A 27110-nucleotide genomic window follows, 5' to 3' on the forward strand; every position below is an offset into this window, starting at 1 on the left:
CATCTTCACATCTAAGCTGCAAAGAAATTTATTGTTTCCACATTTAGAACTAATCCACCATCTGATCCATTTTTACCATCCTTAATTGCTAAAACTGATTCCTAGCCTCCAGTGACTCTCTTTAGAATCTTGCAAAAGACTCCTACTTGGTCTCCTTATTATCTCTCCTCCCTCCTCAAACCTACTTTCAATGTGGCTAGTAGAAATATATTTTTAAAACATAAATCAACTGTGTCATATCATTCATGTGATTAAAATTCTCTAAGACCTTCCTATTTTTCTCAGAGTAAAATAGAAATTCAATGGGGGCCCATAAGTCCCTACACAATCTGGCTACCCGATTCCACTCACCCATTGTTTCACCTACCCATCTGATCCATTCAACTCCTAATTCTCTCCCATTTGTTCCTTGCTGTTCTGCTAATGTGATGGGGCATATTCCTACCAAGAGGTCCCTCTACTAACTGTTTCCTCTGGAAATATTTTTCCCCATTATATAGATGGGCTCACTCCCACATCTCTCTTAATTCTTCGTTCAAATGTTACCTTTGCAAAGATGCCTACCTTAACTGCAGGGTGTAAGTTGCACATGCCCCCACCTGCCACACACCTTACCTCCTTACCCTGTTTTACTTTTCCTATTATTGTAACATCTCTCTTTATAATCGATTTTATAATTTAAGACATTTTAAATTCATTCTGTATGTCCTTTTACCAAACTGAAATATAATTTCCAAGGACAAAGGGTTTTTGTCTGTTCACTGTATGTAGCAGGTAGGGATGTTTGCACTTTGGAATATTCTCAGGGATGTGTTAGTGCCCCTTAAAAACCAGGGATCCAGGAAGCTGTCTGTGCCACTGAACTAAACCACAGGATGTCTTGTCTTCCGACATCACCTGTTCAGTTTGATCAATCCCTAATTTGCTGTTTCAACATCCTACTCTGTGAGCTCCCAATTGTTTTCTCTGCAGGCCTCAGTAGAAAAACAGTAATATCTGTGAAGGGTGTCACTGCATTTGAGAAGGAAGTAGGCTCCCAGAGCCTTAGGCTCACCCGAGGGCAGGATGTCCCTGTCACTTTAACTCACCTTTTTGAAAGGACTTATTCCCATTCTTGCTCTCCCACTTGTGTTCAAGCTGGGAGCTCTATTTTAACGAATTTACATCAAACCCACTTGACTTGTCAAATAACTATTTGCTCCTAGCAAGGTTGGAGATAGAATCTAATGTTGACTGCAATGGTCTCTTCACTAATTGTTTTTCTTTGCATGGTGAATAAATTGTTTGAACAGTGAAACATTTTCTTCATTTGTAAAATGATGGTGAAACTTGACTTCTTACTGCTCCGAGTTATTTTGCGGTTCACATGGGATGAAATAGTTAACTGGTCTAATTATAACTTTTCCCATTTTATAGAAGAGATCCTCTACTGACTTGGAAAGAAGTCACTGCAAGTAATAGAATCATTCTTGGGAGCAGGATGGGAGCAGAAGCTCACAGATACCTTAGAAACTTGAAAATCCACAGGAAGAGATTCTAATTCTTTCCTCTTTTTCATGGATCCCAAACCTTCCTTTTTTTCACCAATCTTAAGTTTTTTTATGGATCTAGTGGTGTAATGAAGGCTTAGGGCTGGTTAAATATTTCCAGTTACTTGTCTCTCAGGATTTGCCCTCCAAGGAAAATTCTAGAAATTCTTATTATTACCACATTTTTTTAATGAGTAATCAACACATTTCCCAATCATTGGATTATTTTTAGAATCCACACTTCCCTGGTGCTGACTTCCAACTGTTAATTTACAGGGATTGGGGACCTGCATTATTGGGAGGAACATAATACAGATCTAATCAGCTGTACCCACTGTCTACCATTTCTTTCCTTTTTCTTTTGGCACCTTAGGGTTTAATAATCCTATTATTGAAAATGTATTCAGACAATAGAGTCAGGAATACTTTGTGTGGATCTTTGTCACCACAGGGTAAGAGCCTAATCCAGGACATGAGATAGGAGAAAGAGAAATAAGAGAAATTTTATCTTTGAAGATATTAGAAGCAATGTTTAGGATATGGGTGGGGGAAGTGTGTTTTGAAAATGATTATCATCCCACTGAGCTTAAGAAGGTATGAGAAGGGAAAAAGGGAGAAGGATACTTTTCCTTACTAACAGGGCAGGTATTCTGTGAGGAGGTAAGGAGAACAACACTTTTTCTGGGACTCCACCTGGACCTATTTTGGGAAAACCAAAGCCATATGTCTTTCTTTTCCATGTGTCAGTGGCTGGTGAGCGGTATGATGCTGTTACCTTTATATCCCTAGCTGGACAGGCCTGCCCTGAGTAAGCCAAGGCTATTATTGAAGCTAACTTTGGCTTTGCAGTTATTACCCATCTTCTTCCCTGTTTTGATTTATGGTGAGATAATTAGCTGTTGGTTTTTGAATTCTTTACTAACTTATTTGTCTCTGGGAGGCCATGGTTGTTCCTAGCCCATGGCAGGGGGTTTCATAAGATACCCATCTTGAAAACCAGAGAATAAGACTAAGTAAAACATCTAGTAAGTGGAATTATAGAAAAAAATGCATAATGCTTATTATTGGCATTCAGGAATGGTGGAATTAGAACATCTTTTGTACTTTTCTATATTCCAGGTTAGAGGACAACTTCTTTAAAAGGATAAGAGCTTATTTGTCTTTTTGTTGTTTTGATATTAAACTAGTTTTTAAAAATTATAGTGCAATTTAAGATTGGGGGTAGGGAGAAGGAAAAGACTGTTCAACAGATACTAAGTTATAGTTATGAGAAATAAGTTTTAGTTCACAGTAGATGTCTGCTTCATAGTAGGGTGAGGCCAGATAATGACAATGCATTATATATATATATATATATATATATATATATATATATATATATATATATATATATATATAAAAATATATAATATAAAGCTGGAAGAAAGGATTTGGAATTTCTCTCTAAATAGAGGTGATATATGTTTGAGGAGATGGAGATGTGTGTTCTTATTTGGGAACTGCACAATGCATTCATGGATAGAAGCATCTCATGGTATCCTGTATATATGTATAATTTTTATGTGTCAATTAAAAAATAAAGTTAAAATACTATGTAATTTCAGAAGAAAGGGCAACAATACGGTGCTTGCTATTTTTCCTTTCTTTATTGGCAAGTTCAGATCGACTATTTAGAATGTTTTAACTTGAAAAAATTCTCTAGAGAATTTAGCCTATGCTATTGCTTTTGATTTTCCAACTCATCAGGACACAGTACTGAACCCTGCACAACCTAGAAGAAAAGAAACCTAGAAGAAAAATATTCTGTTGTTCCTGCAAAGGTGGGGAGACAGGATCTTCTCATGCCCCCAAATTAATCTTAAATGTCTTCTTCATATTCTGAATTCCAAATTCCCCTCTGGCTTGTGGGACAAATAACTGTGCTCCTAAAAATAGTGTGGTTATAAAAGTCATAATAATCATAATGCCCCCAAATGATTCATAAAATTTATAATTTTATAGGAAATTAGAAAATGATTGAAACCACTAATAGTTGCACATGGTAACAATTCCAAAAGTACAAAGGTACTTTGATAACAAAACAAATAACCCAATCAATAGATGGGCACAACAAACAAAACAACAAAACCTAAACAGATACTTCTCAAAAGAAGAAATACAAATGGTCAACAAATATCTGAAAAAAAAAAAGTTCAACATATCTAGCAATTAGAGAAGTGAAATCAAAGATATCCAGTTTTCTTAGGAACATTTCTTAAAAATCATCTAAACATAGATGAATAAAACTAGATACCTATCTCACTCTGCACAAAAGTCAACTCAAAGTCGATTGAAGACTTAGAATTAGACCAGAAACTGCAACTGCTAGAAGAAAATGTAGGCTCAATACTCCAACATATTGACACAGGCACCAACTTCTTTAACAAGCTTCCTGAAACTCAAGAAATAAAACCAAGAATCATTAAATGGGACAGCATCGAATTAAAAAGCTTCTGCATAGCAGAGGAAAAAGTTAAGAGTAAAAAGAGAGAGCTTTTGGAATGGGAGATCTTTGCCATGTGCCTCTCAGACAAGGAATTAATATCCAGAATATATGAAAAGCTCAAAAAATGTAACACCCAAAACAAAACACACACACATACACACAAAACAAAATTTCAAATAACCAAATTAATAAATGGGCAAAAGCACTAAATAGGCATCTCTCAAAAAAAGAAATATAAGTGGCCAACCAATAAAAATGTTCACTATCTCTAGCAATCAAGGAATGGAGATCAAGACTACATTCAGATTTCATCTAACTCCAGTCAGAATGGCAGTTGTTAAGAATACAAATAATAATAAATGCTGATGAGAATGTGGGAGAAAAAATACACACCTACATTGTTGATGGGACTACAAATTAATACCACCATTTGAAAAGCAGTGTGGAGATTCCTCAAAAAATTAGGAATGGGGCCACCACATGACCCAACCATCCCACTCCTTGGTATTAATCCAAAAGAACTAAAATCAACATACTGTAGTAATAAAGGCACATCAGTGTTTGTCGCTATCCATCTACTCTTACACATATCCACCTTTATTGGATATTTATTTTTAATAAATATTAAAAATACTTATTTTCAAGCTATTTTTTTTTCAAGTTAAAACATTCTAAATAGTCAATCTTAACTTGCCAATAAAGTAAGTAGAGCCATTCATAATAGCCAGGATATGGGACTAGCTCAGGAATCTGTTAACAGATAAATGGATTAAGAAAGTGTGGTGTGTATATATGCAAGGGCATTTTACTCAGAAAAAGGAAATTGTTATTTACTGATAAATGGATGGAATTGGAGAATATCGCGCTAAGTGAAATAAGTCACACTCAGAAAGTCAAGGATTGATGTTTTCTTTCATATGTGGAAACTAGACCAAATAAGAAAGAAAGAAATGAAAATAGAGGTAGGATCAGTGGAATGGAGAAAGGAGAAGGGAGGAGAGGGAGGAGGATGGGAAATAAGAGGAACTGTGAAATGAAATTATCTAAACTATTCTATGTACATGTGTGAATATTCCACAGTGAATTTTACCTGTGTCTATATCTATAAAATACTAATTAAAAACAATAGCATAAATAGGAGGAAAAACAATGGAGTAGAAAAAGAGAAATGAGGTGAGAGGAAGGAAGGGAAAGGGGGAAGTACTGGGAATGGAATTAGAGCAGATTATATTCCACACTTGTATAATTACTATGTGTAACTATAATAAACTAGTAAAAAGAAAAATAATTACAAGGCATACTAAAAGAAAAAAGACCATCAACGTACCCAAGTAAAAACACTCACCTTCCAACCACACATGTGCAGAGCTTAAAGAGACAGAGCAAGTATCAGAACCAGATCTGAATGTGGAAGAGATTTGGGGATGATGAGACCTAGAATTTAAAATGAATATGACCAACATGCTAAGGATTCTCAGGGAAAAGGTGAATATGTGTAAGAATAGATGGGTGGTAACAAATAAAAAATGTCTAGGGTTTCTAATTATACTTAGCTGGAACAATAGGGAAAGATATATCTGTTCCATTTTCCTAGAATTAGAGGTTTGAATTATAACTTTAAAAAGAAAAGTTTATTCTGTTTCTTTGCATTATCTTTATTTCTTCTGAGTTCCTGTATTCATTCTATTTCTTTCTTTATTAAAGGATTTCCTGAGATGTGTAGTAAACCTTGACTGTATAAACATATATAAAATTGGGCATTGTAAAAGTAGGGGATATGATCTGCCATTCATTGTAAGGATATTGGGCAGGGATCTAGTGATTACTTGGGAGAGGGTGCACATTTATCAAACGCTAATTTATGAAGATCTTTTCTTGCAGGGTTGCCAATTTTTTAGAGAGTCATCCTCAAATACCCTGCTTGGAGCCAAGTCTTAAGTATTATAATAAGTAAAGGAGGAAGAGAACTGAATATCCTACAGTTGAGTATTCAGACTTTTACTTAATTTCCTTCCTTTTATTGTGGCTTCTCACCCTGCTATCCTCCTAGGATTGTTCTAAATTTTCATGTCTTATGGAGGGCAAAGGCTTATCAGAGGCCTCCTATAAGCCTCTGATAAGCCTTTGCCCTCCATAAGGAGTAGAGGACTACTTCCTGGTCCTTAATCATCAGTTCATACAGGTCATAGCTGAGTCATCCATTGCTCCTGCCTACAGAAAAGTCAATGTTGGTAGAAAATTCTCTACTCTAATATCTTATGGGTAAAGGCACTGATAATTTTTTGTTCTAGATGATCTTTTCAAGGATATTTGTCTAGCAAACAACATTGGAAGATAAAACTAGTATCTCCTTCTGGGGCAGATAGAAGATTTGTTTACTGAATAGTATAATAAATATGATGTCATCTTCCAAGACAGCAATTAGACAAGTTTTCTTGTAACCTCTTTAATATATTGGAGTTTCCTAAGATTGGAGATTGTATGCTGTGATGCAAATCCACTATATGTACAGTATCTACTTATGTCATACTATCCCTGTGGGTTTTGAAGGACAAGATAAGTTGATGTGACCATAAAGACCATGCTGCCTATTGTGTAGGAAGAATAGAATCTCTCTGACCCAGAAGACTCAGGTCTTTTGTCAACATACAGAAGTATCTGTGGAAGTAAACTATAAAAGTCTAATTTGTAAGCTTTCAAGTTGGGTAAAATCTCAGACACTCAATTCCTGACTTCCTAGTGCTACTTTCCACGTGGGACTCGGCAATCTTTATGAGGCTGCCTCTGTCTTCTTACTTATTCCACTCCTGGCCCTGCCACCTCTTACTATATGTTTTAGTCAGCTTTTTCCACCACTGTGACCAAAAGACTTGACAAAAACAATGGTAGAAGAGGAAAGTTTATTTGGTTCTCATGATTTCAGAGGTCTTGGTCCACAAATGGTCAACTCCATTACCCTGTGCCCAAGATGAGGCAGAACATCATGGAGGAATCATATGAAGGAAAGCAGCTCAGGGCATGGTACCAGGAAACAGAGAACTCTACTCACAAAGGAACAGAATACAGACCCTAAAGTTGTGCTCCCAGTTACCCAGCCCCTCTAGTCACACCCTATCTGCCTATAGTTCCCACTCAGTTAATCCCTATCACCAGTTAGGTTAAGGCTCTCATAACACAATCATTTCACCTCCAAACTTTCTTGCATTATCTCACACATGAGCTTTTGCAGGGCATCTCATATCCAAACCATAGCAGCATATAACTAGAAGACTAGACTTGGATCCTGCTGCTCTGGGACACACAACTGCTCTCTATTTTTCCTGCCCCAGCTTAGGGATATTTGTTTGAAATAGGAGAGAAATTCTTCTCCTTTCTTGTTTCTTTAAGCTGCTCCTTCTATTCTCACGAATTTTCATATCCTAAGGATTTAGATTTTGCAAAACAGATGCCAAAAAGTCTTTCTGCTTCCAACCCTACTGTTCAGTTCTTCTGAGACAAAGAGCAAGCCTCTTTGATGTTTTGAGGATGAGATGAGAAGGGAAAAGAAGACTGACATAAATTAATATCTCAAAACATATTCAGTCATATTTATATATTATGTTTGACAAGCATCTCTATTTCTTGCTTAACACTCTCTTATTGTCAGAATCCAAGGAACCTGTCCACTCTCTTGTGGACTTTTCCATGGGGGATAGTAATTATGTAATTACTATTATGTAAAGTAGTTCACTTTCTGAATCCTGTAGTAGGGAAAGAGACACAGGGCTGTACTTCTTCACCTTCCATCCTCAGATTTCTTTAGCTACCCTCCTTCCTGTTTTATTCCCATCAGTGTTTGTTCCCCAGCCTTTGACTCTCTAGAAGACCCGACAGGGACAAAGCTCAATGTACTCAGGGACATTTGGATTAATCAGGTTTTTTCCGGGGAGAATAGTTTTTTTTTTTAAGATAAAAACCATGCCAGAAGCAAGAAGAGGGTGAAGGGCACTGTTTTTCTGGGAAATGAATAATTGAACGAAGGATAGATTATGCTGAGACTTTTAGGTTTGTTTGGTGGACCGAGGAGGGGAAAGTTCAGAGCAATGTCCCTGGGTTGAGCAATGTTGGGACTAGGAATGTTAAAGAGAGAATTGCCAATCTTTCATCTGTCCCTTGGAGAGGTGACCTCTGACTCCAGTCCATCCAGAAAATAGCAGTAGGGATGTCATTTTTGGAACTAGAGCTAGAAAAACAAGTATGTAAATGAGAGCTGAGAGGAGGATGCTAAAGAGGCTTATAATTATGTCATTTGGTGCCTTCCAACTGGTTCTGTGACTTCTGTGAAGGAATATGCCTGGATTATCCTGTTTGACATTAGGTTACAAAAAGAGCTAATATTTCTCCAATTGTGCTTCAAATTGATACCTAATTTTCGTTAATTTACAAAACTTATTTGGAGAAGAAATTATTAGCTATATTTTGAGAAAAGTTGTTATTTCACCATTTGGACAGTTAAAACAACACAGAGCTGTTTAACCTGAGCCTCCGTTTCCAGATTGTCCTCATGGCTGTTGAATGGTTATCTTCCCTTGGAGACTCATGCTCATAGAGTGATAGGATTTCAATATTTTGAGACAGTTCCATTTCTGACCTTTAATCCTGGACAGAAAATGGGGCTTCTTAATTGAGCTTGAATACAGAAAAACAAAAGGGCTAATATTGGTGTATGCTTAATAAAGTAAAATGAAAATTCTTTGTGAGTCAGTATAAGTGCCTCTTTTTGACCAAAAAAAAAAAAATGATCACATCATGTCTTTTTAACAGATTATGGGACAATATCCCAAGTTTGACTGATTTCTAGCTAGTCTTTATTCAGTAGGTCAAAGAGAGAAAAAAAAGACATAAAAACATAGCATTTTGATTTCCATTTCATTAGTTGTGGACCCACGTTTCTAAATCTATCTTCTCTTTCCCATTCTCACTCTTGCCTTTAGGGACTGTAGTTCTACTTCTGTTACAGCACAGGTTCTATGCATTTTATGTCAAACAAGTATCCTTGATTTTCTGTCTTAGTAAACTCCTATTCTCTACTAAGAATACAAAAGTTTGGGGGGGGGGAAGCCAGTGAACAGCAGAAAAAAGAATCCTATCTTGTCTCTCTAAGATTTCTGGGTTTTCTATGTTTTCTCCTGAGCCACATCCACACAACCTAATGGAGAACCATGTGCTAGGAGAAACAAGAGAACTTATTTCTTCATAGTTCTGGATGCTAGATGACCAAGATCAAGGTGTAGTCATGGTTGGTTTCTTCTGAGGTTTCTCTTTGGCAGGTGGTCATGTTCTCCTTATGTTTTCACATAGTCTAAATCTCTTTGTAAGAAACCAATTAAAGGATACACTCATTTGATATCATTTTACCTTAGTCATCTCTTTTTTCCCCATTTGCAATTGGTACACTATAAACAACAGTAGGACTCATTGTTATGTATTTGCACATGCATGTCATATAATATTTCATAAAATTTCATATAATGCCATATAATCATTTTTCAGTATTTTCTCTTTTCCTCTCTTCCTACCTTCCCATGATTCCTTTCCTCTACTCTACCAGTATCCTTTCTATTTTCATGACATTCCTCCCTGCAACAAACACACCATATATTTTTTTCCTCTCTAGTTTATACATATGAGAGAGAACTTATGACTCTTGACTTTCCAAGTATGGTTTATTTTTCTTAACATAATGTTCTTAAGTTCCATCCATTTTCCTGAAAAATGACATAATTTCATTTGTTTTTATGGATGAATAAAACTCTATCATGTATATAGACTACATTTTATTTATTTATTTATTTATTTATTTATTTTGGTGCTGGAGATTGAACCCAGGGCCTTGTGCATGCAAGGCAAGCACTCTACCAACTGAGTTATGTCCCCAGCCCCTATAGACTACATTTTATTTTTCCATTTATTCAATGATGGACACCTAGGCTGGTTCCATAATTTGGTTATTATTAATCACTTCTTTAAAGACATTGTCTCCAAACAGCACGTTCTTAGGTCCTGGTGGTTATGACTTCAATATATAATTTTTCTGTGGGGGGTAAAGCCATGTATCTTTCTTATTGGATAAAGGATAAATTCATTTACCTGGGACTTGGGGAAATTTTATAACCTTAAGCTTAAAATATTAAGCTTAAGGTTAGTTCAGTTTAAGAGCTTAGAGTTACAAATACATTCTCTCTCTCCCTCTCTCTCTCTCTCTCTCTCTCTCTCTCTCTCTCTCTCTCTCTCTCTCTCTCACACACACACACACACACACACACACACACGGTACATTTTTGGGAGATGTATAGGAAAGAGCATACATTTATCAGAATTGCACCTGCATAGAAGGAAAAGGCTAAGCTGACATGTCAAGTGGGACAAGTTTTGGTGAATTCTTTTTCTTATGGTGCTTCAAGTGTTTTTACTGTCCTTCAAAATGCACATGTTAACTTGAGATTATGACTATTTTTTGTTTCAGAGGTGAGGAGGATTTAAAATTTCAATAGTTTTAAATCATTGATGCTTTTTAAAAATAAAAAAGCCAAAATAATTTATTTGTAGCTCTTACTAAAATAAGTCCAGATGTTTCTTGGCTTTTCCTGCATGACACTAATCCATATGGTGACTAAGTGTTCAATACCCCTTCCATGGAGTGACTCCTGCCATTCCCTAGATGCCCTGCTGAATTTTTAAAATAAATTTATTTATTTTAATTAAGTATATATGACAGCAGAATGCATTTTGATTTATTGTACACAATTGCAGCAAAACTTTTTTTCTGATTGTACATGATATAGTATCGCACCATATGTGCAGTCATACATGTACATAGGGTAATAATGTCCACCGCATTCCACCAACTTTTCTGTCCCCATATCCCCTCTCCTTCCCTCCCTTCACTTTGCCCAATCAAACTTCCTCCATTTTTCCCCATCTCCCACCTTCCCATTATGGGTCAGCATCCACTTATCAGAACATTTGGCCTTTAGTTTTTGGGGATTGACTTACTTGTTTAGCATAATATTCTCCAACTCCATCAATTTACCTACAAATGCCATAATTTTATTCACTTTTAATGCTGAGTAATATTCCATTGTGTATATATACCACAGTTTCTTTATCCATTCATCTATTGAAGGGCATCTAGGTTTCTTCCACAGTTTAGCTACTGTGAATTGAGCTGCTATAAAAATTGATGTGGCTGTGTCATTGTAGTATGCTAATCTTAAGTCGTTGGGGATAGACCAATAAGTGGAATAGCTGGGTCAAATGATGGTACCATTCCAAGTTTTCTAAGGAATCTCCATACTGCTTTCTAGAGTGGTTGCAACCAATTTGCAGTTCTCATCAGGAATGTATGAGTGTGCCTTTTCCTCCAGATCTTCGCCAACACTTATTATTGTTTGTATTCTTGATAACTCCATTCTGACTGGTGTGAGATGAAATCTTAGAGTAGTTTAGATTTACATTTTTCTAATTACTAGAGGTGTTGAACATTTTTTCATGTATTTGTTGATCAATTATATATCTTCTAATAAGTGTCTGTTCAGCTCCTTTGTCCACTTATTGATTGAATTGTTTGTTTTTTGGTGTTAAGTTTTTTGACTACTTTATATATCCTGGAGATTAGTGCTTTGATGTGCACATGGCAAAAATTTGCTCCTAAAATATAAGCTCTCTCTTCACCTCAATGATTGTTTCTTTTGCTGAGAAGAAGCTTTTTAGTTTTAATCCATCCAATTTTTTTATTCTTGATTTTATTTCTTATGCTTTAGGAGTCTTGTTAAGGAAGTCAGGGCCTAATCTGATGTGATAAAGATTTGGGCCTAGTTTTTCCTTTATTAGGTGTATGGTTTCTTGTCTAATTCCTATGTCCTTGATTCATTTTAAGTTGAGTTTTGTTCATGGTGAGAGATAGGGATTTATTTTTATTTTGTTGCGTATAGATTTCCAGCTTTCCCAGTATCATTTATGGTAAGAGGCTATTTTTTCTCCAATGTATGTTTTTGGTGCCTTTGTCTAGTATGTGATAATTGTATTTATGAGGGTTTGTCTCTGTGTCTTCTGTACCATTGTTCTACAAGTCTATTTTGATGCCAATACCATACTGTTTTTGTTACTATTGCTCTGTAGTATAGTTTAAGGTCTGGTATTGTGATGCCTCCTGCTTCACTCTTCTTGCTAAGGATTGCTTTGGCTATTAAGGGTCTCTTATTTTTCCAAATGAATTTCATGGTTGCTTTTTCTAGTTCTCTGACATTGGGATTTTAATTGGAATTACATTAAATTTGTATAGCACTTTTGGTAGTATGGTCATTTTGACAATATTAATTCTGCCTACCCAAGAACAAGGGAGATCTTTCCATCTTCTAAGGTGGTCTTTAAATTTTTTCTTTAGTGTTCTATAGTTTTCATTGTAGAAGTCTTTCACCTCTTTTGTTTATTCTCAAGTATTTTTTTAAGGCTATTGTGAATGAAATAGTTTTCCTAATTCCTCTTTCAGAGGATTCATCACTTATGTATAGAAATGCATTTGATTTATGTGTATTAATTTTATATCCTGTTGCTTTGCTGAATTCATTAATCTAGAAGTTTTCTGGTGGAATTTTTTGGATCCTCTAATTATAGAATCTTATCAGCAAATAATGATTGTTTGAGTTTTTCTTTTCCTATTCATATTCCTTAATTTTTTTTTTGTCTGTCTAATTGCTCTGGCTAGAGTTTCAAGGACTACATTCAATAGAAGTGATGAAAGAGGGCATCCCTGTCTTGTTCAAGTTTTTAGAGGGAATGCTTCCAAGTTTTCTCCATTTAGAATGATGTTGGCCTTGGGTTTAGCATAGATAGCTTTAACAATGTTGAGGTATGTTCCTATTATTCCTAGTTTTTCTAGTGTTTTGAACATGAAAGAGTGCTATATTTTGTCAAATGCTTTCAATTGATATAATCATATGATTCTTATATTTAAGTCTATTGATGTGATGAATTATATTATTGATTTCCATATTTTGAACCAACCTTGCTTCCTTGGAATAAACTCCACTTAATCATGGTGCACTATTTGTTTAATATGTTTTTGTATGCTATTTGCCAGAATTTTATTGAGAATTTTTGCATCAATTTTCATCAGGGATATTGATCTAAAATTTTCTTTCCTTGATGTGTCTCTACCTGGTTGTGGTGTGAGAATGATACTAGCTTCCTAGAATGAGTTTGGAAGGGTTCCCTTCCTTTTCTATGTCATGAAATAATTTGAGGAGTATTGACATTAATTCTTTATGGTAGATATTGTAGAACTCAGCTATGAATCTGTTTGTTTCTGAGCTTTTCTTGGTTGGGGGGCTTTTGATGGTGTCTTCAATTTCCTTGCTTGAAATTGATCTTTTAATTATGTATGTCCTCTTGACTCATATGCCTGTAGAAATTTGTCAGTGTCTTTGAGTTTTTCTATTTTACTGGAGTATAAATTTTCAAAATAGTTTCTAATTATCATCTCTATTTCAAAAATGTCTGTCATGATATTTCCTTTTTCATCATGAATTTTAGTAATTTGAGATTTCTCTCTCCTTCTTTTCATTAGGGAGGCTAAGTGTTTGTTAACTTTATTTTTTTGAAGAACCAGCTTCTTGTTTTGTCAATTTTTAAATTGTTTCCTTTGTTTCAATTTCATTGATTTCTGCCCTGATTTTAATTATTTCCTATCTTCTACTTGGTGTTTTTTTTTAAATCTTTTTCTGGGGTTTTGAGCTATCATGTCAAGTCATTAATTTGTAGACTTTTTCTTCTTTTAATGGATGAACTTCATGCAATGAACTTTCCTCTTAGGACTGCCTTCATAGCATCCCATAGATTTTGATAAGTTGTATTGGAGTCCCCATTTACCTTAAAGCATTTTTTTTTAATCTCCTCCCTGATGTCTTATGTTACAGAGGGAGCTTCCCTGTCTTGTTCAAGTTTTTAGAGGGAATGCTTCCAATTTTTCTCCATTTAGAATGATGTTGGCTCCCTTACAGAATGGGTGGACCCATGTGTCATTCAATAGTGTACTGATTAGTCTCCAGGTGTTGGAGTAGCTTTTATTTTTTATTTTTCATTGATTTCTAATTTTATTCCATTATGGTTTGATTGAATTCAGGGTAATATCTCTATTGTTGTTTTTGTATTTGCTAAGACTTGCTTTGTGGCATCACATATGGTCTATTTTGGAGAAGGATCCATGTGCTGCTGAGAAGAAAGTGTATTCACTCATTGCTGGATGGAATATTCTATATGTATCTGTTAAGTCTAACTTATTAATTGTATTATTGAGTTCTATAGTTTCTTTGTCTAGTTTTTGTTTGGAAGATCTCTCTAGTGGTGAGAGAGGTGTATTAAAGTCATCCAGTGTTATTGTGTTGTGGTTTATTGGTTCTTGTAGTTGAGAAGGGTTTGTTTGACATTAATAGATTGTCAAGCAATGCCCCATTGTTTGGGGCATAGATATTCATGATTGTTATGTCTTGTTGATGTATGAATCCCTGAAGCAGTATGAAATGTCCTTCTTTATCCCTTTTACTAGCTTTGGTTTGAAGTCCCTTTGTCAGATATGAGGATGGAAACCCCTGCTTGTTTACCTGGTCCATATGAGTGGTACATTTTTTCCCATTCTTTCACCTCCAATCTGTGGACGTCTTTTCCTGTGAGATGAGTCTCTTGAAGGCAATGTATTGTTAGGTCTTTTTTTTTTAAATCTAATCTGTCAGTCTATATCTTTTAATTGATGAGTTTAGGCCATTCAAATTCAGGGTTATTATTGAAGTATGATTTGTAATCTGGTCATTTTGGTTTATTTTTGATTTCTCCTTTGATTGGCCTTTCCTTTAGTGTAGCTCCTCTCTTTGCAGATTTTCATTGTTGTTTTTCATTTCCACTCCTGGGATATTTTGCTGAAAATTCTCTGTAGTTCAGGTTTCTTGCTGTAAGTTCTTTTAACTTTTGTTTATCATGAAAGGTTTTTATTTCATCATCAAATATGAAGCTTAATTTTGCTGGATATAAGATTTTTCTTATATTCTTATATTCAGAAGCAAGAGATGTTCTAGGCCTCTGGACCCTCAGAAACACTAGAGCAAACAGCACAGATTGTGTGAGAATAGGAAGCAGGTGAGGAAGATTTTGATTGTGGTGGAAAACAGACTTTGCAGAACTGGAGAACTATGTGGTTTCTCCCTTTACAGAATGGATGGACCCTTGGCTTAAGGGTCAAGCGGCTTCTGGAGCCTTCCTGGGAGATGTGAACGATGAACATAGCTCCAAATCTCAGACAAAGGATGTGGTGCAATTAGATTCAAAAGGAGCAGAGCATTATCTGTTTTTATTACAAATAGCAAAACAAAATAGTCACTGATAGTCACTGGGACAAAACCTCTTGGCATCTTTCTTCATCCTTTCTCTGGAACAGGAACTTTCTTAACTATAGAGAATCAAATAAGCTTATTTTTAAATCTTTTTTTTTTCTCTTTAAAAATAATCTTGGTTTCACACCCATTTTCTTTTCTTACTGGTGTTTCTCAAGATTGATGTGTCCTTTAAAATCTATTTGGCTTGAAAAGACAGCTGTTATAATTCTAGGGATACATTTGCACTTTGAAATTAGGAGCCCTGTTGTGTTGTTTGCAACATCCCTGATGATCTCCACCTGACACTCTGCAGGACCGCTGCAGCCCAGGGAGGAGCAGGAGGAATCTCTGCATTGGCAGAGAAGGGCTATTCTGCACCAGAGGCCTCTGTTTGTGATGTGTCCCCCACCTGGAGGCCAGGAAGTTGAGATTCTTGAGAGACCAGGAGTGTGAGATGGCAATAACACTTAGACTCATGTGGGGATTACATAACTAATTCTCATTCAAAATTTTTGAAATGGCCCCTTTCTCTTTGAACATCATATTGGAATGTTTCCCCGGGTAACTTGTTGCTTGTTTGGGGTTTGATATTTTCTTTTGTTCTCTGCGGTCCCTGGCTGAAATGTTCTCAAGGCTCAGGTGACAAGGTGCCATTCCAGTGAGGCCGAGGTAAGTAGAATAGTAGGATTCCTCCTCTCAGGGCTTGGGGATGTTGGGGAAGATGTTTTTTCCCCTGGGTTTTTGGTAAGGAAAATGCAATGATGCTGTACTGGTGTTGCCAGTCTCCATAATCTCCAGAGGAAACCCATGAACCCAGACTAATTCCATTTTAAGATTGGGAGCCATCTCATCAAAAAAAAGTCATGAAAATTTAATTTCTGTTTTACTATAAATTACTGCGATTTCTAAACTTGTTTGGAATTCCTGCTGGTTCCTTGAACTCCCCCACACCTGGCTCCCCCTGACCAGATAACCACCCTCCCTGAAACCTCAATGGCACCTCAACAATTCTGATGTTGGGATCTGAATTTACTCCCTACCTTGAAATATCATGCCATGTAGATCATTAACCTGCTATCTGCCTTTGTATTATGCTGGTTGAAATCCTGTTATCTGTAAGTCCTCAAGACACCCCTCTTTGAAACTTTTTGTGCTATAAAATCATGTTTCTGGAAAGATGGGATGCTGATCTCTCTAGCCCAGGGTTTTGGGAGAGAGAGTCCTGGCCAGCTCCAGTGTACACAAATACAAGCTTGCTTTAATTTGATTTAAAATTGTAGTCGGTGGTCTTTTCTTTGCGTTGGGGTTTAACAGAAACCAACTTTATATTTATTTATTCTAAAATGTGACCACTTGGACAAAACTACCATAACTCATGGGAAATTTTAATTTGGCCTAAAACCAAGCCATTTAAGTCTAGATTTTAAAAATGCATCCCTCAATCCTATCCATATCCTTGGCCTTTTATCTCTTCATTTACTTTATCTTATCATGAAGAAAAGTTTGTATATAGTAGTAGTTAATTTAAAAAATCAGGAGTGTTTTAACATTTTGACTTGGTTAACTAAGTAGCACCCAAATATCTATATTAAATGTCCTAATACCATTCTTGCTATCAACTGCAGTCCTCACCAGGGTTTGTAGAGGGAGACTTGTCTATCTTCCATAAGGACTGTCACCAGGGTTAGAGTCTGCCTGAGACACTTGGCAATAGCTGAATCTGCAGAGCTGCCCTTGTAAGAGCAGAACCCTCTGATAGGGTGAGGAACATCAGGAGCAAAAGAAGATGTGGAAGGCTTGACTTTGGAGAGATCAGGAATGAAGTTCCCTAGTAGTTGCAGGAGTTTGGGGTGATAAGAAGAGTTTGGGCTATTTCTGTACTCCATCCTCATCATTCCTGTGGATTTTGGTAAAAATGGTGCATAATATAGGAAAGAAAACAGTCTGTTTCTAATTCCTAGGCAGAAAAGGGGTCACAGGAAGTGAACTGTTCACAGATTACATGTATGTTCTGAATTTCCTTTTGCCAGACAGAAATGATATTGTGGAGGGAAAAGATTGAACAGATCCACACACCTACAGCTACCTGATTCTCAACAAAGGTGCCATATGTTGGAGAAAAGAGTGTTTCTTCAACAAATGGTGCTGGGAAAACTGGACATTGACCCATAAAAATTGCAACTGTATATCTTTCTCTTTCTCTCTCTCTCCCTCTCTCTCTCTCTCTCTCCCTCCTCTCTACCCGCCCCCCCAGTACACAAATCAATTCAAAATGAATAAAAGACCACAATGCAAGACCTGGAACCTTGAAATTACTAGAAGGAAAACACAGGGGAACCACTTCAAGATATTACTATAGCCAGTGATTTCCTGAATAGGACTCCAGTTGCTCAGGACTCAAAAGCAAACATCGACACATGGAATTATATCAAATTAAAAACTTCTGAAAAGCAAAGGAAACAAGTTACAGAGTAAAGAGAGAGCCTAGAGAATCAATCATCTAGCAGAGGACTAATATTCAGGACATATGTAGAATTCAACAAAGCACCCAAAGAATAAGTAATCTAATCAATAAATAAGCAAATGAGATTAACAAATGCTTCTCAAAAGAAAAAAATACAAATGACCAATAAATATATGAAAAAAATGCTCAAGAGTTTTAGCCATCAGGGGAATGTAAATAAAAACTACATTGATATTTCATCTTACTCCAGTCAGAATGGCTGTTATCAACAGAACAGAAAATAACAAATGCTGGCGAGGAACACTTTCACACCATTTGTGAGAACGTAAATTAGTTGGCTACTGTGAAAAATGGCATGAAGATTCTTTGGAAGATTAAAAATAAAGCTACCACAAAATCAAGCTATACCACTCCTAAGTATATAGCCAAAGGAATAAAATCAGCATACAAAAGAGAGAACTTCACAGCCCTATTTAATCACAACACAATTCACAATAGCCAAGTTAATGGAATCAGCCTAGATGCCCATCAGTGGATGAATGGATAAAGAAAATGTGGCATATGCACACAATGTATATATGTGGCGTATAAAAATAATAATAAAAAGATAACAAGAAACATAAAAGTAGGAGAGAAATTTTTTAAGAAGGAGACTAAGGGGAAAGGTGAGGAGGTGTTAAAAGAACATAGTAAAGAGGGTGGATACAACCCGAGTATGTTTTATGCATGTATGGAAATGTCCCAATGAACCCCATGAATCTGCATGTGCTAACAAGTAAATTCAAAAAGTTATGGTTTAGTTTCCTTTTTCCTTGATTGTTCTTCAAAAGGCAATGACTGAACAAGTAAAGACAGATTTAAAAATGCCTAGGTTTTCACTGATATAAAATTTATTATTTCAAATGTTCTATAATGAAAGGTGCATGTTCACTCTCCTTTATCTCCTCTTCCAGATTTTCAGGGTAAGGAGTATAGGCTTGAGCCTTTCACCACTAGCTATGGAAAAGAATCCTCCCTAGGGACATTCTTGCAGATGAGGGAGAATCAATGACAAGAGCTTCTGTGCCCAGGGGAAATCCCATCTGTAACATTTCCAAGCCTGGCCCCCAACCCTGGGACGAAGAAATGGCTTTTAATAGAGCTGACGTATAGAAGAATAAAAGGGTGAGTGTAAGCTCAAGATCAATGAAAGAGAGTAAAAACTCAGCAAGAGGCTAACATAAGGCCTTCCTTTTGCTTAAAACTTTTGAAATGAGCTTTTTCCTATCTTGAGGAGTGGAAAGAAGGTAGCCCCTTGCTATTATGGATCACTGACAGGAGCTATCAGATTATAAAAATACTAATTTACAATTGCTCTTGACTAGAATATATTTGTTTAACAAAATTTCAGTCTTTCAGTCTTTTCCCTCCAACACATCATATAAAATGAGAGCAATAAAACTCCTCAGTCCTTGCAGAGATTTCCAGTGGGCAAGGTTCAATCTTAGACAAGCGATGTATGCAGAGAGGAGCATCAAGGTCAAGAATCAATTGTATTTTAATTAACCTGGATTTTTATGGTCAGATATTTCTTTAAAACAAATCTTACTATGACTCACAAAATTAAAGAACTAAAACATGTTCAACAACAATGACAACAACATAAAATTTTAAAATTTTTTAAAAAATCACAAAAAAAAAATCTCTCGGGGAGATCCTTGAATGAGCGCCCCTCCTGTGTATAGGACTGTGATATACCTACTCCCAGATCTGGGCATCAAGGGGAATGCTGTGTAGAGGCAGAGACGGTGGTAGGAGGGAGGAATTCTGTTCTTGACTCTTAGATGCATGGGGGTAATTCTACGGGGTTTCTTGTCTTTGAAAGAAGGATCTAGAATTTCGTCTCCATAGACTAGGAAGATTTGTGGTTCCAAGGAAGGAGGAGTATATCCTATTCCCATTTCCCTTCTATCTTGGCAGGCGACCAGGGATTTTGGCCTGGGCAATAGCCCAGGTTCTGAAGCACACTAGGTTCTGAAGGTGATGGTCATGAAGAACGTTGACTAGGCAGATTCAGGTGTGGACCCCAATAAGTTTCCTAAATTCCTTGGGGAAAATAGGCTTATTTATGAATTTATTACGGATATAAGTAAGATTTTTTACTATGATAAATACTACTTGTATAGTTATCTAGATATATTTCTATCATCTTCATAGTTATCTTGATTGATTCCTATTATCTTTCTAAAGTGATATAAGTGGAAGAGATAAATAGGTTTGCATACAGACTTAAAATTTACCTATATGCCTAAATAGAGAGAGGGACTGTTTTACCAATGAGATATTTAGTATAGCTCAAGTTAACTCTCTATGTATTGTTCTTTGTAACTTTTCCTTCTTCCCTATGTATAGGCTACATCATGGTCACATAGGAATCCTTTCATTATATCCTGCCTTCCCACCCTGGAATGATTCTCTGAAGATTTTCCTTGATGGTCCAAAGTCTGACCTCTGAATCATGAACATAAAATTGAACTAATTCATGTGACTCCTACACATCAAACAACACTAATCGTTAAATATTCTCTGTGTGGTAACCCAGTGGTCTCTTTTCCTTCATTCTATTTTATTTCTTAAAATATACTTCACTTTGTTTTCTTTATCAATTGCTCATTGTTTTAAATGTCTAAATGTCTAATGGTCTTGTGGCTTAAATCTTCAGGGTCTGATGGGTTTCTATTTCCCCAGCTTCTTGGGATATATGTAAAGGGTTGTGGGTACAGAAAAGAGAAGAAAAGAGAGCTGGTATTTATACTAGTTCTTTTTCTCTCCAGTCTCAAACTCTAGAATCTTTAAAGAGAGCCCCCAAAGAAAGCTCTGTGTGCAAATAAATAAATAATAAAATGAAATCACTTCTCTGCTTGATTCACGATAGCTAATCTATGGAACCAACCTAGGTGCCCTTCAACAGATGAATGGATAAAGAAAATGGAATATTACTCAGTCATAAATAAGAATGAAATTATGGCATTTGCCTTTTAATGGATGGAACTGGAGACTATCATACTAAGTGAAATAAGCCAATTCCTAAATATCAAAGGTCAAGTGTTCTCTCTGATGTGCTGATGCTAACACACAATGGGGAGGTGGTGATAGGGAAGAATAGAAGTATTTTGGATTAGATGAGAGGAATGAAGGGATGGGAATAGGAAAGACAATAGAATGAATTGGACATAACTTTCCTGTGTTCATATATAAACACATGACCAGTGTAACTCCACATCATGTATAACCACAAGAATGGGAAGTTATACTCCATGCATGTATAGTGTCAAAATACATTCTACTGTCATGTATAACTAAAAAGAACAAATAAAACAATTCAAAAATCACTTTCTTTTTCTTCAGTATGCTGATTTTTTTAAGTTTTATTGATTTTATTTTTAAAATACATGACAGTAGAATGCATTACAATTCTTATTACACATATAGAGTACAATTTTTCATCTTTGTATATAGAGTATGTTCATGCCAATTCATGTCTTTATACATATACTTTTCTGCATTACAATTCTTATTACACATACATATCACAATTTTTCAACATACTTTATATTTAAAAAATCGCTTTTAAGAATACCAGGAGAGAAAGCCGGTAAAAGAAGAAAAGATAAGTGAAAAACAGAAGTACTGAAGATTTCAAGTCCACGTTGGGGGTGTTGGTGGGCAGATGGGGATCACCTCCTATCTCTCTTGCCTTTGGAATAGAGATCAGTGACAAAATCCAGGAGATGGTGGTCTTAAGAAGCCTCAGTACATAGTTGAACATATTAGGGTTAAGAGGATCTAGCTACTGTCAGCTAGGTAGAAGTTGAGGGTGTGAAACTGCAGGGTGATCCTCTTGTAGACCTTCTGAAGGCATCTGTCAGCTAGAATAATTAGAAATGCTTAAATAGCCTCCAGAGAACACTTTAGTTGCCATGTACCCATCTACAACCCAAATCTTGGTTGATAAATATTTTTCTTCTGTCAAAGAATGCAAGGCTCCTTGGATGGTAGCTGACTTTAGGCCAGGGGTAGAAAAAGTGCAATGGGAATTTATCATACTTCTTTTGCCTCAAAGCAAAGAAGTACTCACAGAATGAAGGAGATGTGTGAGTGATTTGTCTATAAATTAGATAATGGTATTGGTAAGGGTTAAGGTATTCTATCAGTGTTACTTTCCCAGTTGTGGTAAGTTTACTGTAATTATGGAAGAGAATGTCCTAATTTTTAAGAACTGCAATTGATGTATGTAAAGCTTAAGGAATATCCTGTTTGAAACTTGCTTTTTTTTTTTTTGATAGCAAAGCAAAGTAAGAGTTTATTAAAGCAATGCAAATCTCCCATGGATAAGAGAAGACCTGAGAGGATTGCCCTGAAATTTGTTTTTAAATGTTTCAGAAAACAAATTATATATTTATATGTGTGAGAATGATGAAGTGTGATAAATGACAATATTTGAGAAATCTTGGTGTGATACACAGAAATTTTTGCATTATTTTAATAAATTTTCTGGAAAATTCTGAAATTTCAAAATTAAAAGTTATCTTGTAAAAACATTTAGACAGGCAAGTTTAAGAATTATTAAGCTCTGAGTTATGGTGGCTTTGCCTGAGGTTGACAGGAAGAGTCCAGGAACAGAGGTCAGGCTTACTGCCTGGGGAAGAGCATATTGCCTTTGTAATAAAAAATAAGATGATTAAAAAAATAGGTTAAAACTTACTTTTCAAGTCTAAGGATAATAATATCAAGTTTAACAATTTAAATTAGAATGGAAATGATTTTGAAATGTGAAGACATTTTGAAGTGATATGTGTATTCTAAGTGAGTTCTAACTACTACTAATGTCTGGATGTACACATGGCCTTACTGTCATTACTATGATGTCACACAGAGGTGATAAATATGAAAAATTCAATCAACTGTCATTTAAGTATCTACAACATTTGTGGTGGGAGCCCACAGCAATACTATGAAAAGTATTCCCAATGAAAGCAGGTAGAAAATGGATGAATTAAATCTACTCAAGTGCTGAAACAGTATTGCAAACTCAAATCAGACTGAAGAAATATAAAGTGTGTAACTTGAATTTAGAGATCATAAAACCAAAACATTTCAGTGAAGTCCACCTTTATGTATATTTATAAAGCACCAAAAAAAGAGACTGGAATGGAGCAAATCATATTTCGTGAATTTATTATTATGTCAAAACAAACCCTACAATTATGTATAACTATAACATACTAATAAAAACATTAAAAAAATTGCGACAACTTATTTGGAGGCCTGGGCTTGGATTTCCTAATGGCAGAATGACTCTGTTAGGGGTTTCCGTGGTCTGTTAGTGGCCAGTGAAGAGTCGGTCCTGGCCAGTGCCTCTGGTCAACAGTCCACCTTGCTGTGTACCTCTGAACATGGATAGTGACTGAAGAGTTTACTTGAGATGACAAACTTTAACATGTTTTTTTAGCATTACAAAATTCATTCATGAAAGGGAAACAGATTAATCTTAGAGATAATGACCTAATCCCCATAATATTATTATTTTTCTGTTAATTTAACATACAGGTACACATTTGGATTAAAAGAAAATTGGATGTATTCTAAGCATACCAGCTTTGTAGTTCCACTTGGAAATGTGTGATTCAGTCAACTGATTGGACTTTTGATTCATAAGCTGAAATGCACATTTTATTACATTTGTAAATAGTGTTGATTGTTTAACAGAGCTTACTTAGAATTCACTATATTTTAAATTCAATATTTTAAAATTAGTTAAATATTTAAGTGCTTGGCTAAGTTTTTCTTATAGTAGCATGAAAAATGCTTTTAAAAAGTTAATCATATCAAATATGTAAATGTAGCAAAATGATTAAGGAATCTTATTTTTTTAAAGAGAGTGAGAGAGAGAGAGAGAGAGAGAGAGAGAGAATTTTTAATATTTATTTTTTAGTTCTCGGCGGACACAACATCTTTGTTTGTATGTGGTGCTGAGGATCGAACCCGGGCCGCACGCATGCCAGGCGAGCGCGCTACCGCTTGAGCCACATCCCCAGCCCTAAGGAATCTTAATTTTATAAAAGAAACCAAATAAATTTAGTAAATGAAAGACAGTCAAAGATCTGGCTTGAATTCTTCAGAGTAATTGTAAAAATTTGCTACTTTTATAAATAGATCAAGACTTGTAAATTGAAATTAAAAGCACAAGGCAAACGATGTCTTTGACTTGTTAACTTTTAATGAATTGAATATTAATTAGAAGAAACCCTGAATTACAGAAGCAATTCAAAACACAAAGCAACTACATAGATCCCTATAATAAATCTCAGATATATTAGAGAAAATTTACCTTTGAAATGGAATAAGTATAGATAAAATATTAATATTGAACTAAAACACCCAGTAATATAAAGATATATACTATATACCTATAAGAAATGCACCAATAAAGGAAATAATAGAGAGAGGGGGGAGGGGGGAGAATGAGGAAGGGAGGGAGAGGGAGGAGGGTGTCTCAACAGTAACATGGGTTTATTGAAGACAAACCTGTGGAGAGGTAGAGGAGACTGAGACCTGTCTTTGCCTTACAGCCTGGGGAAGTTCTAGGGGAGGGAGGGAGGGGGAATTTTACAGTCAGCCTGTTGCTATGGGGTTATTAGGGAAGGGTCCTTGTGGTCATCCCCTTCCTTCTTCATAGTGGTCATGGCTCCCTGTTGAACCAGGTGTTTTTCAGGATTTTAGTTGCAGATAACAATTCCCTTTCTTTGTGTAGTGATGAAGTATTGTCTGGTTTTCAGGTCAGCCTGAGTCAGAGTTAGCCTGGGGTGACTCTTGTTCTAAGATGGAGGATATGTTTCAAAATGGTGTTGCCTCTGTCAAGTTCTTCCTAACAATACCAAGTGCTCAAATGAAATTTGCTATTGATAGAACAATTAATTAATATGAGACATGGCAATTGTATGTAAATGAATCTTTGCTGTTTTCAAATCTAGGCTATATCCCTAAGAAGTTATATTATTAATAAGAAAAGAATAAATGAGGTTACAAAACAGACATAAAGTGAATCATCATCATTCTGAAATATGGAATTCAGCATAAATATGCTATATGAAAACCAAGAAAATGGACTCAGGAAAGTCCAGAGTCCTACTTGAAATTAATACAGAAAAAATATTAGTTTTTGCCACTACTTTTTATATGAAGAAACATAGCCTTAGGGTAAAATTTATATGCTTCTGAATATGCAATTTAAAAAGGAAGATAAAAAATTTAGATTAGAATCAAGGAAAAATATTAAGAACTATTACATAGTCTAAAACTAAGGACAGAAGTCAATTTCTTTAAAAGTAATTAAAGTTATTAATTAGAAGGTAGATTCAGCTTTATGTGAAAGAGAACCCAAATTACAGTAGACCAAACCTTTTATATTATTTTTGATTACATACAGTCCAGAGATAGAGGAGCCAGGGCTGGCACAGTAGCTCTGCTCTATTAGGTTTCCCAGAGACTCAGGGCCCTTTTATTATGGTGCTTCTTTAGCTCTACCTGTGGCTGTCAACCACATGGTCCAAACTGTCTTGCCACTGTATTCACATTTTAAGCAGCAGGTCAGAGGAAGGCAAAAAAGGGCTGCCCCTGTGCACAGGACCCAACCTAGATGCAGTGCACAGCTCCTCTGCTCACATTCCATATGCCAGAACTTAGCCATGTGGCTACACTCTACAAGGCTGGGAAATGGAGTCTTTAATTGGGGTGGAGGGCTATGTGCCCACTAAAATGCTATTGTAATGGAAGAATAAAAGAATGGTTGTTGGGGAACAATTAGAAGTGTCTTCTATAGTGAGGAATCTGAGATTGAAAATAGGAAGAAAACTACACCTAAGAAGTAGAAGTTTCTTGCATGTCTCCCTCAAGACTGCTGGACTCTGAGGTCCACTTTGCCAAATTTTCCTGGATTGAGGTGGGAAAGGGAGGAGGATTCTGAGAACTTTTTGACATTACACAGGACTTGAGGAAAAGTTTCCAAGAGACAGCTTTGTCTTATCATTCAGCTGAGAACTGACATCGGTGGTGAAGGTTATTTCTAGACCTTTACAAGCATCACTCTTGGAAAGCTGGACCTTTTGAGAGGAAAAAGTGCTTCCCCTACAACCTGCTTATTGGGTTGGGATGAGGTCTGACAAGTGTAGTGTCAGTTTTGAAGGTGGTTCTGAGGGAGGGAGAAGGGAATGGTGGGTAATGAATTTTGTTTGATTCGAATCTTCTGACTGTGACTGACAGGAAATAGGATTGTCTTTGTAAACGAGTCATTCCTCTGAATTTGAAGAGAAAGAACTTGGAATAATAAACACAGCACACATGTAATATGTTTTAGGAATTGTTTAGAGGTTTTACCTGAATTCATTTAATTCTCATGACAACTATGAATTAGACGCTGATAAGGAACAGACAGATATGAGTGGTAGGAACATGAGGTTAAGGGAATATTTCTACAAACTGGCCACACAGCGCTGAGCCCCACATGCTTTCTTTTTTTTAAGAAAGCAATTTCCCTGCAGCCCTGTCTGACTTAAGCCAACAGGATATGTTACATTCCTCAGCAAGCTACCTATTATCTGCAGGAGAAGTACAGGCCCCAAATGCTAATAGAACACAGCTGACCCTGAATGGGGGTGGGGTTCAGGCTTCTGTGACTTACACAGACCAGATCCCAGAACTCGGGAAGATAATGATAATTTTCCTTAATCATAAAATCTGTAAGAACAGGTTCCAATTAGAAACAGTCAGCATGGGCCAAAGTGACCTAGAGTTGTCATGCCTAGTGGGGACTTGAAAGTCTGATGGCATCCTGCTGGCAGTAAAAGGTCAAGAGATGGACCTGGGAGGGACTTTCTAGAAACTTCCCTGGGACCCTGAAATAAAACTGAAGGGCAGGAGGGGCACACCATCCTTTTCTCCAAGAGGACCCCTTCTCTCTCTTGAGGGTTTCCCCTTTTCTATCCCTTCTAATAAACCCATGCCTGTTACTCTGAGCAACATGTCTGAAATCTTTCTGGCAGGGTTGCAACAATCCAGATTTGAAGAGCGGTTTGCTGTGCTGGCTCAGTTTCATGGCAGAAGGCCCCAGATGTGTAACAATGTTATTTTAATTCCCATTTTTAGCTAGGTAAAGGAGGAACAGAATGATTAATTAATTTGCCCAAGGT

This window comes from Urocitellus parryii, chromosome 10, assembly GCF_045843805.1.
Source record: "Urocitellus parryii isolate mUroPar1 chromosome 10, mUroPar1.hap1, whole genome shotgun sequence".
Classification (NCBI taxonomy): Eukaryota; Metazoa; Chordata; class Mammalia; order Rodentia; family Sciuridae; genus Urocitellus; species Urocitellus parryii.